Source organism: Psammomys obesus, unplaced genomic scaffold (assembly GCF_907164565.1).
Source record: "Psammomys obesus unplaced genomic scaffold, mPsaObe1.curated_primary_1811, whole genome shotgun sequence".
In the NCBI taxonomy this organism is placed as follows: Eukaryota; Metazoa; Chordata; class Mammalia; order Rodentia; family Muridae; genus Psammomys; species Psammomys obesus.
Genome location: NW_026596069.1, coordinates 11,473,989 through 11,486,454, shown reverse-complemented (window position 1 = coordinate 11,486,454; position 12,466 = coordinate 11,473,989). Strand labels below are relative to the sequence as shown.

General features: G+C 45.6%; 1 protein-coding gene across 5 annotated transcripts in view; it reads left to right on the top strand.

Moving 5' to 3' along the window:
• The window catches only part of Fhod3 (formin homology 2 domain containing 3), a 410,013-nt gene that overhangs the window by 59,814 nt on the left and 337,733 nt on the right, over positions 1-12,466 (top strand). The gene's annotated exons all lie outside the window — the stretch shown is intronic.

Below are 12,466 nucleotides of genomic sequence, written 5' to 3'. Positions count from 1 at the left end.
TTGGTTCAGTGGAGGGTGGGGATGCGCAATGCAGACTGAAATGGTGTGTCAGGTACTTTTTATGCTGCTGTAATAGCATACCTGACAAGAAGCAACTTCGGGGTACAAAGGTTACTTTGACTTATGGTTTAAGGGGATCCAGTTCTCACTGGCAGGGAAGGCACACGTGCAGGGGTGTGAGGTAGCCATCATGTTGCACCTCTAGTCAGGAAGCAGAGGGAGAGAAGCGCTGGTGTTCAGCTGGCTTTTTCCTTTTTAGTGAGTCCTGGACCCCAGTTTGTGGGGTTATGTCACCCACATTCAGCGTAGCTTTCCCCTGGGTTAAGTTTCTCTAGAAACTGCTTCACAAACACACATGGCCAGGTTTCCGTTTCCCTGGAGATTCTAAGGCAAGTCAGCATGAGAGCGAAGATTGGCTGTCACAGGGAGAAGTAAGCAAGGTAGGTACTTTTGGTTCCAAACGGCTTTCCTGTGGTCATTGGGGGACCACTGGGCCATTCCTGCACTCATTGGTTTCCCCTCTGTAGTCATGGGTTCCTTGGGAAGAAATAGATTATATATGCCAAGTGGATAATAGGTTCCTTCTAGTCCTGAGCCAGGTGGAAGCAAGAATCTAAAAATCATAAAAAGAAAGAAACCAAAGTTCACTCTATGCATGCATATGTTACTTAATTTTGTTTTATTTATTGTTTGCTGTGGTCTTCAGGCTTCCTCCAATTAGGGGAATGTCAGTCATGCTACTGATCCTGGTCTGTACCGGGATCAAAGGATTTGTGGATGGAGTGGAAGGAAAGCTTTCTGGTTCCTTCTCATCCCTGATGAATGAGGGAGCATCTGGCCCCCCAGAGGAATCTATGTCATCTTACTTTGGTGCTAAAAGCTGGGAGTGGCAGCACGTGTCAACCTTTGTATTGCTCTAAAGCAGAAATGATTGTGTAGATGACTCAAAACCCTCAGGGACTTAAGGATGTTGTAGAGGGGGTTGCGATATTTTTGGAAGCCTGGAAAGGTCCGTGGAATCCACAGGTAACACTGACAATCTCGTCTGCAGCTGTTCTCAGTAAGTGTGTGCCACATACACGGATACTACAGTTACATCACATCGATTCTTTTGCATTCGTCCAGTGTGTCCCCTAAGAAAAGTCCCATGACCCATCCCTTTGTGTAAACTTCTCCCAGTTCTCACCCAAAACCAAGAACAGCTCAAGCACACGCCTTGTGCTCAGTATTACCGCAGTGCAACATTGCGATGTAGCTGGCCCCACGGGAGCTTGGGGCCCAAGTGTGAATTGGCTTTTCCTGGGCACAGGAAGGCGATGGAAAGCTGACTTTCATTACGGTGGTCTGGCTCCAAATCTGAAAGTAGTAAGTCCTTTTTAGAAAATGTGTGGGCAAGGGACACAGCTCACTTGGCAACATGCCCGTCTAGCACCCAAAAAGGGCCTGGGATTGACCTCCACCATCACATAAGCTGAGTTCCAGAACTTGGGATGTGGAAGCAGGGGGATCAGAAGCTCAATGTTGGTTTGGATACCTAGAAAAGTCCAAGGGCCACATCACACATGAAATATGCAAGATCTTGCCTATAAACAAACAAATGCATCCATTTGCAGCATATGTATATATATGCTTTGTGGTATGACTAGACATCTCCAGTCTAATGCCCAGAGGGTTTAACCAGTTACTGGTGTGTGTGTTCTCTCAAACTTCTTTATGCCAGTTTCCCCTGGTTATTGGAAGCATGTAGTTTTTATTAAACAGTACCTAAATGTTTGGTCAACTGATTGTGGATATAAAAAGTCATGGCTTTGAAAATAAGCTGACCGTTTTGGAAAAGAATCAAAATTAGTCATTACAAAAACATTTGAGTCAAGTGTGCTCTGATGGCTATGAAAGGTGAAGGATATTGGGAACACTTAGGTGGATTCCAGTGTTCACAAATGGCTTCAGCTTTTGCTTGACTTGAAGGGAACAGAATTGGGAAGCCATAGACCATGCTGTCAGAATATTTCGTGCCTGAAGACCCACGGGAAGTTCCAGTTGCAGACTGTCTCTCAGATGTTTGTTTCCCTGCACGGGGAAGAAACGGTATCCAGAAAATGGGGTGTAAGCGGAACAAGGTCTTAAGGTGTGCATGAGTGGCTTTTTTTTTTTTTTTTGTTTATTGATAGACTTTTTATTACTATTAATTGTAATGATCATGGTTATGGTAATTTGTTGTTTTTTTTTTTTGTATTTTATTTTTTTCTTATCAGTTACATTTTATTAACTATGTATCCCAGCCGTGTCCCGATCCCTCATTCCCTCCCAGTCCCTCCCTCCCTCCCTCATCTCCACCCTGCCCCTTGCCAAGTCCACTGATAGGGGGGACCTCCTCCCCATTCATCTGATCCTGTTTTATCAGGTATCTTCAGGACTGGCTGCAAAGCTCTCCTCTGTGGCCTAACAGGACTGCTCCTCCCTTGGGGGGTGGGGAGGCCAAAGAGCCAGCCATTGAGTTCCTGTTAGAAATAGTCCTTGTTCCCCTCACTATGGGAAACCAATTGGTTACTGAGCTACCACAGGCTACATCTGAGCAGAGGTTCTAGGTTACATTCATACATGGTCCTTGGTTGCATGTCAGTCTCAGAAAAGACCCTGTGCCCAGATATCTTTGGTCCTTGTGGAGCTCCTATCCTTTCCTCATCAGTCTAACTCCCCTTCTTTCTTATGATTCCCTGTACTCTGCCAGAGGTTTGGTCATGAGTCTTTGCTTTGAAAACACTGCTAGTTAGAGTCTTTCCAATGCGCTCAGTAAACTCCTGTCAATGTTCAATGCGTATCCCATCTGTCTTTCAAAACGAGGATTGATAATCTTACCCCATGTCCGCTCTCTTGATTATCTTTTTTAGGTGTATAGATTTCATTATGTTTATTATATCTTATAGGTCTATATAAGTGAGTATATACCGTGTTTGTCTTTCTCCTTCTGGGATATTTCACTCAAGATGATCTTTTCTAGATCCCACCATTTGCCTGCAAATTTCATGATTTCCTCCTTTTTGATTGCTGAGTAGTATTCCATTGTGTAAAAATACCACAAATTCTGTACCCATTCCTCCGTTGATGGACATCTGGGTTGTTTCCAGGTTCTGGCTATTACAAATAAAGCTGCTATAAATATGGTTGAGCAAATACCCCTTTTGTGTACTTGAGAAAACTTTGGGTATATACCTAGCAGTGGTATAGCTGGGTCTTGAGAAAGCACTATTCCTAATTGTCTTAGAAAGCACCAGATAGAGCATGAGTGGCTTTGAAAGGATTTTCTGCTTTCATCATCTATATCATCAGTTGCTACAGGCCTCAGAGGGTTTAAATGTATAAACTGATGCCTGATGGAACAGGTTTCCTTTGTGTTGAAAACCACCGTGCTGGGTCCATCTTCTTTTGGCGAGACCTGCCGTTGCAGATGCCACTTGAGTGATACTCTCTGGTTATGGATGGAAAGTGGAATGCGTGCATTGTGCTTTTGAAGTGTCTCTTTCCATTGTGTCATATCCTTTTCCTTTCCAAGGGGCAGCACAACACAAAACCAAGCAAAGCCAACAATTGAAATGATAAAGGACAATAAGAGAAGGAAGAGGGCGAACCATTTCATAGCAATGGAGTCCTTGCTTCTTCTCAAGAGCATTTCTGCTCATGGCCGCATTAGAAACAGATTCATCCCAAAGGTGTTGGATGCTGGATGCAGCTGCTGCTAGAGGTTCACCATGATCTGCAGCACCCCAGAAACCTTGCTTTGTGCCCATGGTGGTACTGAAAGGACTCATGATCAGCTTTGGTTCCCTGGGGTCTGTCACACTAGCAAGTCAGTGTTTTCCTCACCTCACCCCTCCTCCTCATCACCCTGCTTTTATGGAGTGTAAGAATGTTTACAGTCCAGGGTAAGTGCTGATGAATTAGAGGCGACATGTGTTTGGAATTGTCCAGCACCAACCTTGGAAGCCTGTACCCGGGGGATGAGTGTGGAGGACAGCCTTTAAGGTTAGCAACTCAGCAGCCCTCACAAAAACCAAAGGCCACAGGGGCTCTGCTTTGATGATCCCAGCTTGTCTCGGAGACAGGTGTGTGTGATAGCGTAGCAGCTCCGATGTGTCTGGCAGGCGGCTGGAATGAATTTGGTATAGAGAAGCCCCAGGCTTTTGTATTTATGCTTGTCCTTGATGTGACTTTTCTTTTGTGTATTTTTAGTATGAACGCCTGATGTAATGTATTACAGCAAACAATGCATAGCTTGCCTTCTTAACTCGGCTTCGATCCCCAAAGTGATAAAAACAAAAACATTGATGTTTCCATCTTAGGCGTGAACTTATAGATCTAAATTAAAAAAAGAAATCTCTGATCAGCAGGAGAAGTCTGCAGTTCATGAAGTTAGTAGGAAAAAAGATCTTTTTAATCCTGCCAGGGATCCTATTTCAACCCCAGAAAAGTGTTCCAAGGAACTGGCTCTGATGAAAGAGTTGCATGAGGAACAGAAAGAAGCCAAGGAAGTATGGGGTCAGAATGGAGTCTAGAGTGTCAGAGAAGAAAAGGTGGCTAGCCATAGTGGTCCACGCCTTATATCTCAGCCCTTGGGCAGCAGAGGCAGATAGGTCCTTTTGAGTTCAAGGACAGTCTGGTAGACATAGTAAATTCTAGGACAGGCTATACAGTGAGACCCTATCTCAAAGCAAGCAAGCAAGCAAACAAATAAACACAAACAAGCAAAAAACAAAAATAAGGAAAAAAAAAAGAAAATTGTGAGACCCTGAGATGGTTGATCACAATCACCAATGAGGCTGAGTTTAGAATCACCTGGAGGATGCATCCAGAGTGTCTATGAAGATGTCTCCTGAGGATGTTAGCTAAAGAGGAAACACTGGTCCTAAACATGGGTGCTGCCATACATTTGGAGGGGGCAGTATAAAAGTGGAAAAAGAAGTCATGGATGCCAGAATCCCTGTGTCTGCTCCCTGACCCAGTGAGATGTGGACAAGCAGCTGTTCCATCCTGCCATCTACAGAGCCACCTGCAGCCAGCCATGCCTTTCCCACCATGGTGGACTGAATCCCATCAAACCATGAGCCAAAATAAACTTTCCTCTTTTAAGTTGCTTTTTATTTGGTCACAACACTGACAACAACTGATACAGATCATTACGTTGTTTGGCTGGGACTTTTGCTTGGCTTTGAAAACTTCGTTTCTCACTCTTCTGAAGTTGATCTCATCTTTCCTTTAAGAAAAAGTCAGTTCTGGTCCAGGAAGCACACGCTTACAAATGCCCAGCACCGAGTTAAAAGGGTAGCATTTAGCTGAAGATGTAGCAAGACCATGTTGCATGGCTGCAAAAGAACAGCTTGGCACAAGGTTGTCAGTGCCATTTTCCCATAGTCTTTGTGACAGTGAGATTGGGCTGTGGAGATGGAGAAGTGGGAAGAAGCTGGTCAGCTGGCTGAAATAAGCATGAGGTTTGTCACACTGCTCAGAAGGTCAAGTCAAAGATATAAAGAAAATAGTTAAAGAAAAGAGCGTGAGAGAAGGGTGTTCATCCACAGTTAGAGAGAAGTAGTTGGTTTCCTGCGATGGAGGCACCAACAAAATGAGGTGTCTGTGTAGAGCACGCAAAGAATTTTCTTCTTCAGGCTAAGCCATGCAGCTGTGTGCAGCATGTATTAGAACTATGGTGAGCTGAGGGTACTTGTGTGTGTACACATACTTGCCTGCCTCTATGTCTGTGTGTCTGTCTGTAGACTCGAGAACATCCTTGTGTGCTCCTCAGGTGTCATCTACTATATTTTGTTTTGTTTTGAGATGGGTGTGTTTTCACCAGCTGGGAACTTGCCAACTAGATTAGGCTGCCTGGCAGTGAGCCCCAGGGCATGCCTGTCACAGTTCTAGGATGGTAAGTGTGTGCTACCGGGCCTAGTACTTTTGAAAATTGAGTTTATAGGTTGCTGGAAAAATGGCCTAGTGGCTAAGAGCGCTTATTCTTACAGATAACCAGAGTTTGAGTCCCAACACCCACATGGCAGTAACCCTAGTTCCAGGACATCCGTCATCCTCTTCTGTTCTCTGTGGATAGCAGGCATGTACGTATCACACACATACACACACACACACACACGCACGCATGCAGACAACACACTTGTATACATAAAATAGAATTTAAAAAGGAGTATTGAGGATTTAGCTTCCTGGCCCCGTGCTTGTAAGACAAGACCTTTACCAACCGAGCTGTCTCCCCAGCCTGTGCATGCAGTCTTAATGGGAAAGGAGCCCAGGGCAGCACCAGCTTTCATTGCTGAGGGAGGTGTTAGTGTGTGTCACAGAGTGGCGGCTGGACCCAGGCAAGGCATAGGTTTGGTCCAGTATACAAGCCCCCTGTAACAGTGTCCAGGGTCCTAAGTTTTTGGATTCAGAGGATGACTGCCAGTTCCTCCCTTCCTCAGCCTGAGTGCACAACCCTGTTCACCTCTTTACGTCCTTTCTACCCTGTACTTTTAACTAGGTTGGCATGATTCCCCTTCCTCCCCTGTCTTTCCTTCCACAGCCCTTGCTGATTTTTTAATAAAGCTGCACTGGCCCTTGGGAAAAGCTCCCCCACTAGCTTCCATCATTGCCTTTGGTGGGTGACAGGAGGACACAAGGCTTTGGAACACGTTGAAACAAGAGACCTGTATTCCTTCTTGGCTCTGTGTGTGGTTTGAAATTTCCCTTCAAAGTAGGTTTTTTTGTTTGTTTCTTTTGTGTCCCCCCCCCCCCAGGAAACAGTAAATAAACACCAAAACCAAAATAACACTCATGGGTCTGCTAGTTCTTTGCGATATTTCTGTGTTAAGGAGGATGCGATACTGCTGTGCTAAGTAGGAGGACTGGTCCCGTGGGCACCATCAGACCAATGCGAGTGCTGCTGGTCAAATTGACTGTTCCCAGGCCAGGGAGACCTGGATGCCCTGAGCCATTTGGTTATTTTGACCCTCTGACCACCATTGCTTCCTTTGTCTCCAGGCTTTACACTTCTAGCTGGCCTTGTGCGACCTCCCCACAGAGGTCCTTCTGTACTGGTAGGGCTCTCTTTATGCTTCAGTTCTGGACTCCACAGTGGCCAACCGTGGGCTCAGGTACAGAGGCCTACACTTCCTGTTTCTGCCTCGAGGTACCAGGACCCAGAAACGTAGATCCTTCAGCCTTTGATTTCATCACAGGAGTTTTCTGTCCTGGTAGCCACAGTTCCAGCACAAAGCAGGGCTGGGTTTGGAATCCAGCGTCACCACTGCAGCAAGAGACTTCTGGGGCTTGGTGACTTTTATTTTAAACCTCCTCATACCCCATCAAGCCTGTGACCCAGTTTTGCCTGCAGTTCTGTTTTCTATGTTAAAAACAAGCTCTGTGGGTTAATCAGATAAGTACCTCACACCATCTGTTTTCTATCAATCTGTCACAGGTCCTAGGTGGCAGACCCCACAGAATGTCTGCGTGTCTAGTGGCTTACAGGGGTGGGGGAGGAGATTCTTGGAAGGATCGCCCTCCCTACTCTATGGTGTTGCTGCCTCCCTAAGGTGCCTTATTGTCAGGCTTTGTTGCTCCAAGTGCCCAATTACCCAGAAGTCTACCGTCTATGAAAAGGAAGGGTGGAAAGACCCTGGAGGGCCGTGACACACACCTGCCACCAGGCTGGGACCCTGTATAAGCTTCTGGTCTTACGATGCTGGGACTTGGGCCGGACATTGCCCGTCTTTCCTCAGATGAGGAGATCCTGTGATGTGGTCGTGAGTGAGTTCTCAAGAAAACAATAAAAAGAATAGTTCAAGAATCCACTCAAATCTTTGCCCTCACCTCTGCAAAACACAGGGCGGAATAAAGACAGGAGGAACCCTGAGAGATGGGGCTTGGGTCAGCTGTGGGAATTAGAGGCCCCAGGAAGGGAAGTACGGATGAGAGCACACACGAATGAAAACCTCTTGGGCAACTTTGTTTCAAGTTGTGCTCAACTCCCCCCCCCCCCTTACGATTTTATTTAACCTATCCATCACATCCCTAGGACTTATTTTCCTTTTACCACTAAAGATCTTAAGATACTGGATATTAGAATTTAGACTTTGCCTTGGAACCATGACCAGTTCGCTTGCTTTTGGGCTGGCCCAGAGACTATGTCTAACGCGGCCACTTAAAAAGGAACACAAATTTTGGCAGAAAGAACTGATCTGAGTAATTTGGTAGGATACCTGTGGCTAGAATTACAAGGAACGTGCTGGTAGCATACTCCACAGGCTGGCAGCAAGGCTGCAAGAAGCTGCCAGCCAGCAAAACCTTCAGTGACGTCCAAGAAGCAAACCCCGGTCAGATTATCACGGTGCTTTGGGGAGATTTCTGTTGCATTATGGGTCTTCCCATCACAAGACCGGCCACTGTGCAGGGCAGTTGAAGCTCTGGTGACCAGTTCTCTGTGATCATAGCTGTTTCCATGAAGGGACAGATTCATTCTGTCACAGGACAATCAGAGTTGGTTGTTGGGAAATAGAATGTTATGTCTCTTCACTAGATGTTTTGATTCCTGGAGGATGCAGGAGCTCAGGAGGGTGAAGATTCCACAGTGTCTTGCTTCTCAAAGACAGCCTTCTCAGGATTAGGTGCCCATTAACGTGTTCTTCATGCGCCAGACTTGGTAACATACTTGGGAAAAGTGTTAGAAGATCCTGGGAGCACATTACCCATTTTTTTTTTATTAGATACACCTACTGGGAAGTATTTAAATGTTACTATCTCCCAAGCAAAACCAGATAAAACTAGGTAAAACTGGGGATGACCTAGGATTTAATTTAAAGGGGATGGAAAAAAAATCAACATTGGGACATTTGTTATCTATCATTGCAGGTTCAAGTACTGGGGTAAGAGTGACAGTTGAGCAAAGGAGGAGCTTGGAAAGGGTTTGTCAATTGTCATATTATCATAATTGAAGAAAGACCTATAAATAAATCATCATTGTGCTTGTAGATGCCTTGAATGAGGCTGGTCTGCAGATTTCTCAGTTCTCCCTAGCTGTGTGGTAGCGATATTGTGATAGGATTGCTGGTCCAGGGCCTTGTGGACAAACTGTACAAGTAACTGGTGTGTGCTGGTTATGGGTGCCCTTGGAGACTTCCTCCACTCTCCTGTCCCTGTGGGTTCCTTGACAAGCTCCAGCCTGCCTTAATGTACTCTGTGGCCTAAGATGTCACATAGGGATGAGTGGATGAAGGCACAAAACACAAACTTCCCTCCGAGTGTGCAAGAATGTCCTGTGATGTCACATGGGAAGATAATGACAGAAATGAGCATGGAGATGTAGGTTTGAGGTTTTGAGCATCATAAGGAATCCCAAAAGCCTCCCTCCTGTGGAGATCAAGGCCAAGGCACTTCTCAGCGTCCACATCAAGGCAGGACTGCTATCATTGGGTAACTTCTATGTTCACATTTAACACATGTTATTCTATTAATTCTACTGACACATTATCCTTGCCTTATGGAAGGCGAGAGATTCACAAAGCTTTCGTGTTGTTCTCTTAGGGCCCCAGAGTGAGACAGAAGATGCTATTCAAATCCACATCTGTCTAGCTGCTGACTGGAAAAGCCTGGCTTTGATATAGTCGATTTATTTTTTAACAGATTTGTCTTTTCTACAGAACTAGAAAAATAAATTTCCACTAAGCACTTAATATTTCTGCTTCCTGATGAGCACTGAGTAAAAGGCATCAGCAGCTGTCACCTCATGTAATACAGAACATGACCTGTGAACAGGAATTAAAGTTCCCATTTAGTCGATGAGGAAGTTAGCCATTCAGTGACCTGGTACTCAGCCAAGGTCTCTTAGTGCATAGTGCTGTATCAGCCTCTCTCCTTTGCTTCCTCACATCCTTGACCAAGAACTACCTGTGCTTCTGGTCTCTGGCCGAGACCTTGACCAGCCCAGCTCTGGTAGGATGCGAGAATACAGGCCCTGACATCAGACTCATCCCTGAGAAACTGCATGACCTTGCACAGGTGACTTTACTTGTCAAAGGGAATAGTATTTTATTTCAGAATTGTGAGGATTGGATAGCTATTTTTATTGACACCAGAACAGTGAAAACACTCACCTTGAATATGGATTTGAGGGATCAAAGACTGGGCAGAAGAGAGCAGACAAGAGTTTTGGCTCTAGGCCTCTATGTGTCTAGGAACAAGACAACCTCACCCCTGGCATGTCTGTCCACTTAATATAGCAGGAAAAATAAAAGGACCTGGTGCTTCCTGCTGCTGGTGGTAAATGCTCTGAAACAGTCTCTCTCTTTCTCTATATGTTTGTGTACACTTTAAGCACTGTTCTATGTTGTATACCAAGCTCTGGGCATATGTGGCAGGTATCTTCAACAATCCAAAACAGTCTTGTTTTCTGTGGCTTTATAGATTGCTAGAATTGCCTACGACTGTTAGAAAAATGCAATGGCCCATGCCTGTATTCTTAGCACTTGGGAGACAGAGACAGAAGGATTGCCAAGAGTTTGAGGACGTAGCAGAGCCTGGTATACACAGCAAGCTAAAGGGCAGCCTGAGCTACGGTCTTGAAACACCACAACCCAATTCTTAGGGCAAAGTTGAATTGCACGGATGCGACAGTTCTCATGCCAGAGGATCTGGTCTCTTCCCAGAGCCAGAACCGACTTGCACAAGGCGCTTAGCATGCCTCTAATACTTGAAGGGTCCCATCCTTCCTATTCAGAGTTGCATTAAATGTGTAACTGGGGCGTGGCAGTGTGCCTCCCATCTAGGAAATCCTGGCAACACCCCATTCCTGTGTAAAAGGCACATTTTCACGCTGTCTTTTCCAGATTTGACTTATTTTCACTCTAGGCTGATAAAGCCCCACTGAAAACTTACGTCCGCATGGAATTCAGTTGCCCCAGACCCTGAGCATGGTGTGGGCTTTGGAGGATGAGCTGAGCGGGCACTTCTCTTTCCTAAGCTTAGGCTTTAAGGCTACCAGGAAGCAGTAGAGAGGGCCATGGAGCGCTTTGCACTTCATCAGGAAGCCATAAAGCCAATTACCAGTCCATTAGGGACTTGGAAAAAAACTCCATGGAGCTGTCCTGGTGAGCAATTCCCAGGCTCTCTCTCTATCTCTCTGCCTCTTCCCCCTTTCTCTCTCTCTCTTTGTATGTGTGTTCTTGCGCACACACGTGCTGTATATATCAGAGGAATTTTGAAGACAGGGAATCAAGGTAGGCATGTCAGATGAGGTGGCCTGAGCATGCCCATGGCTGTTCACACCAGGCTTCTGCAGCCCACACTGCTGGATATGCCAGCCTGGGCCTGGTACTGAGCACAGCCTGGCCTGGGGTTGTAGGTGTGGCCCGTCCTCCTCTTGGCTCTTCTCCAAAATTTGGAAGTCAGTCATTTTCTAAGGTCTGACTTGAGGCCTGGCCCTTGTCAGGACTCGCAGGGGCTCCAGGCTGTGGTGTCTGGCATAGGACGGGTTGGGAACAGAGGATTCCCAGATCAGCACGTTAGTGAGCCAGGCAAGAGACACTGATACGGGCCTTGTGTGGAAGTGCTTTTGATGTCACCTCCCGGGGAAGTTGTGCCAGAATCCAAGATTAAATGTTTAAAACAGCTTTGGAGAGGTCTAGAGGGAAAGGGGCGGGGTGTGTATGCCAAAAGGGTAATTTGACATGAAATGAGGGGGGCTGTTTTAGGAAGAGGGGATCAGCAAGAAAGGAGGTGAAGGGGGAGTGGTGGACAAACACAAACAAAACTAATGACTTGGGAGCTGAAGAGATGGTGTGTGGGTTAAGAGTGAGTTCTGTTCGTGCAGAGGAGCGTAGCATGCACTCAGGCAGTTCCACAGCCACCTGTAACTTGAAATATGATACCCCTAGACTCTGAGGGCACCTACCACACACATACCTACACACATATACATAGCTGAAACAATAGTACAAGTGAAAAATTAATGTATGGACTGATATGTGTGAAATGTCACAGTGAAATCCATTCTTTATTTGATAACTAAAACATTAATATAGTGGATAAAGTTAAGACATGCTAGTTTTTTTTTTTTTTTTAATTTTCCTTTGGCATGCTCTTTACCTCCTCTCTTCCTTTCTTCCTTTTTCTTTTCTCTCTTTCTCCCTCTAGCCTTTCCTTCACTTTTCTTTGTCGTGGTGAGGAGGCGGCCCACGGCTGCGCACATGGTAGACAACTACTGAGCTATATCCTCAAATCTTTTTACACTTTTGGAAATAGGTTCCCTTAAATTGTCCAGGCTGGCCTTGAACTCACTCCATAGCTTAGGCAGGCCTTGAACTCAGTCTCATGAATAACTGAAATGCCAGGCATGTTCAACGATATTTTTCTCCTTTAAATTTTTTTTGTGTATGTGGTAAGTGTGTGTGTGTGTGTGTGTGTGTGTGTGTGTGTGTGTGTGTGTGTG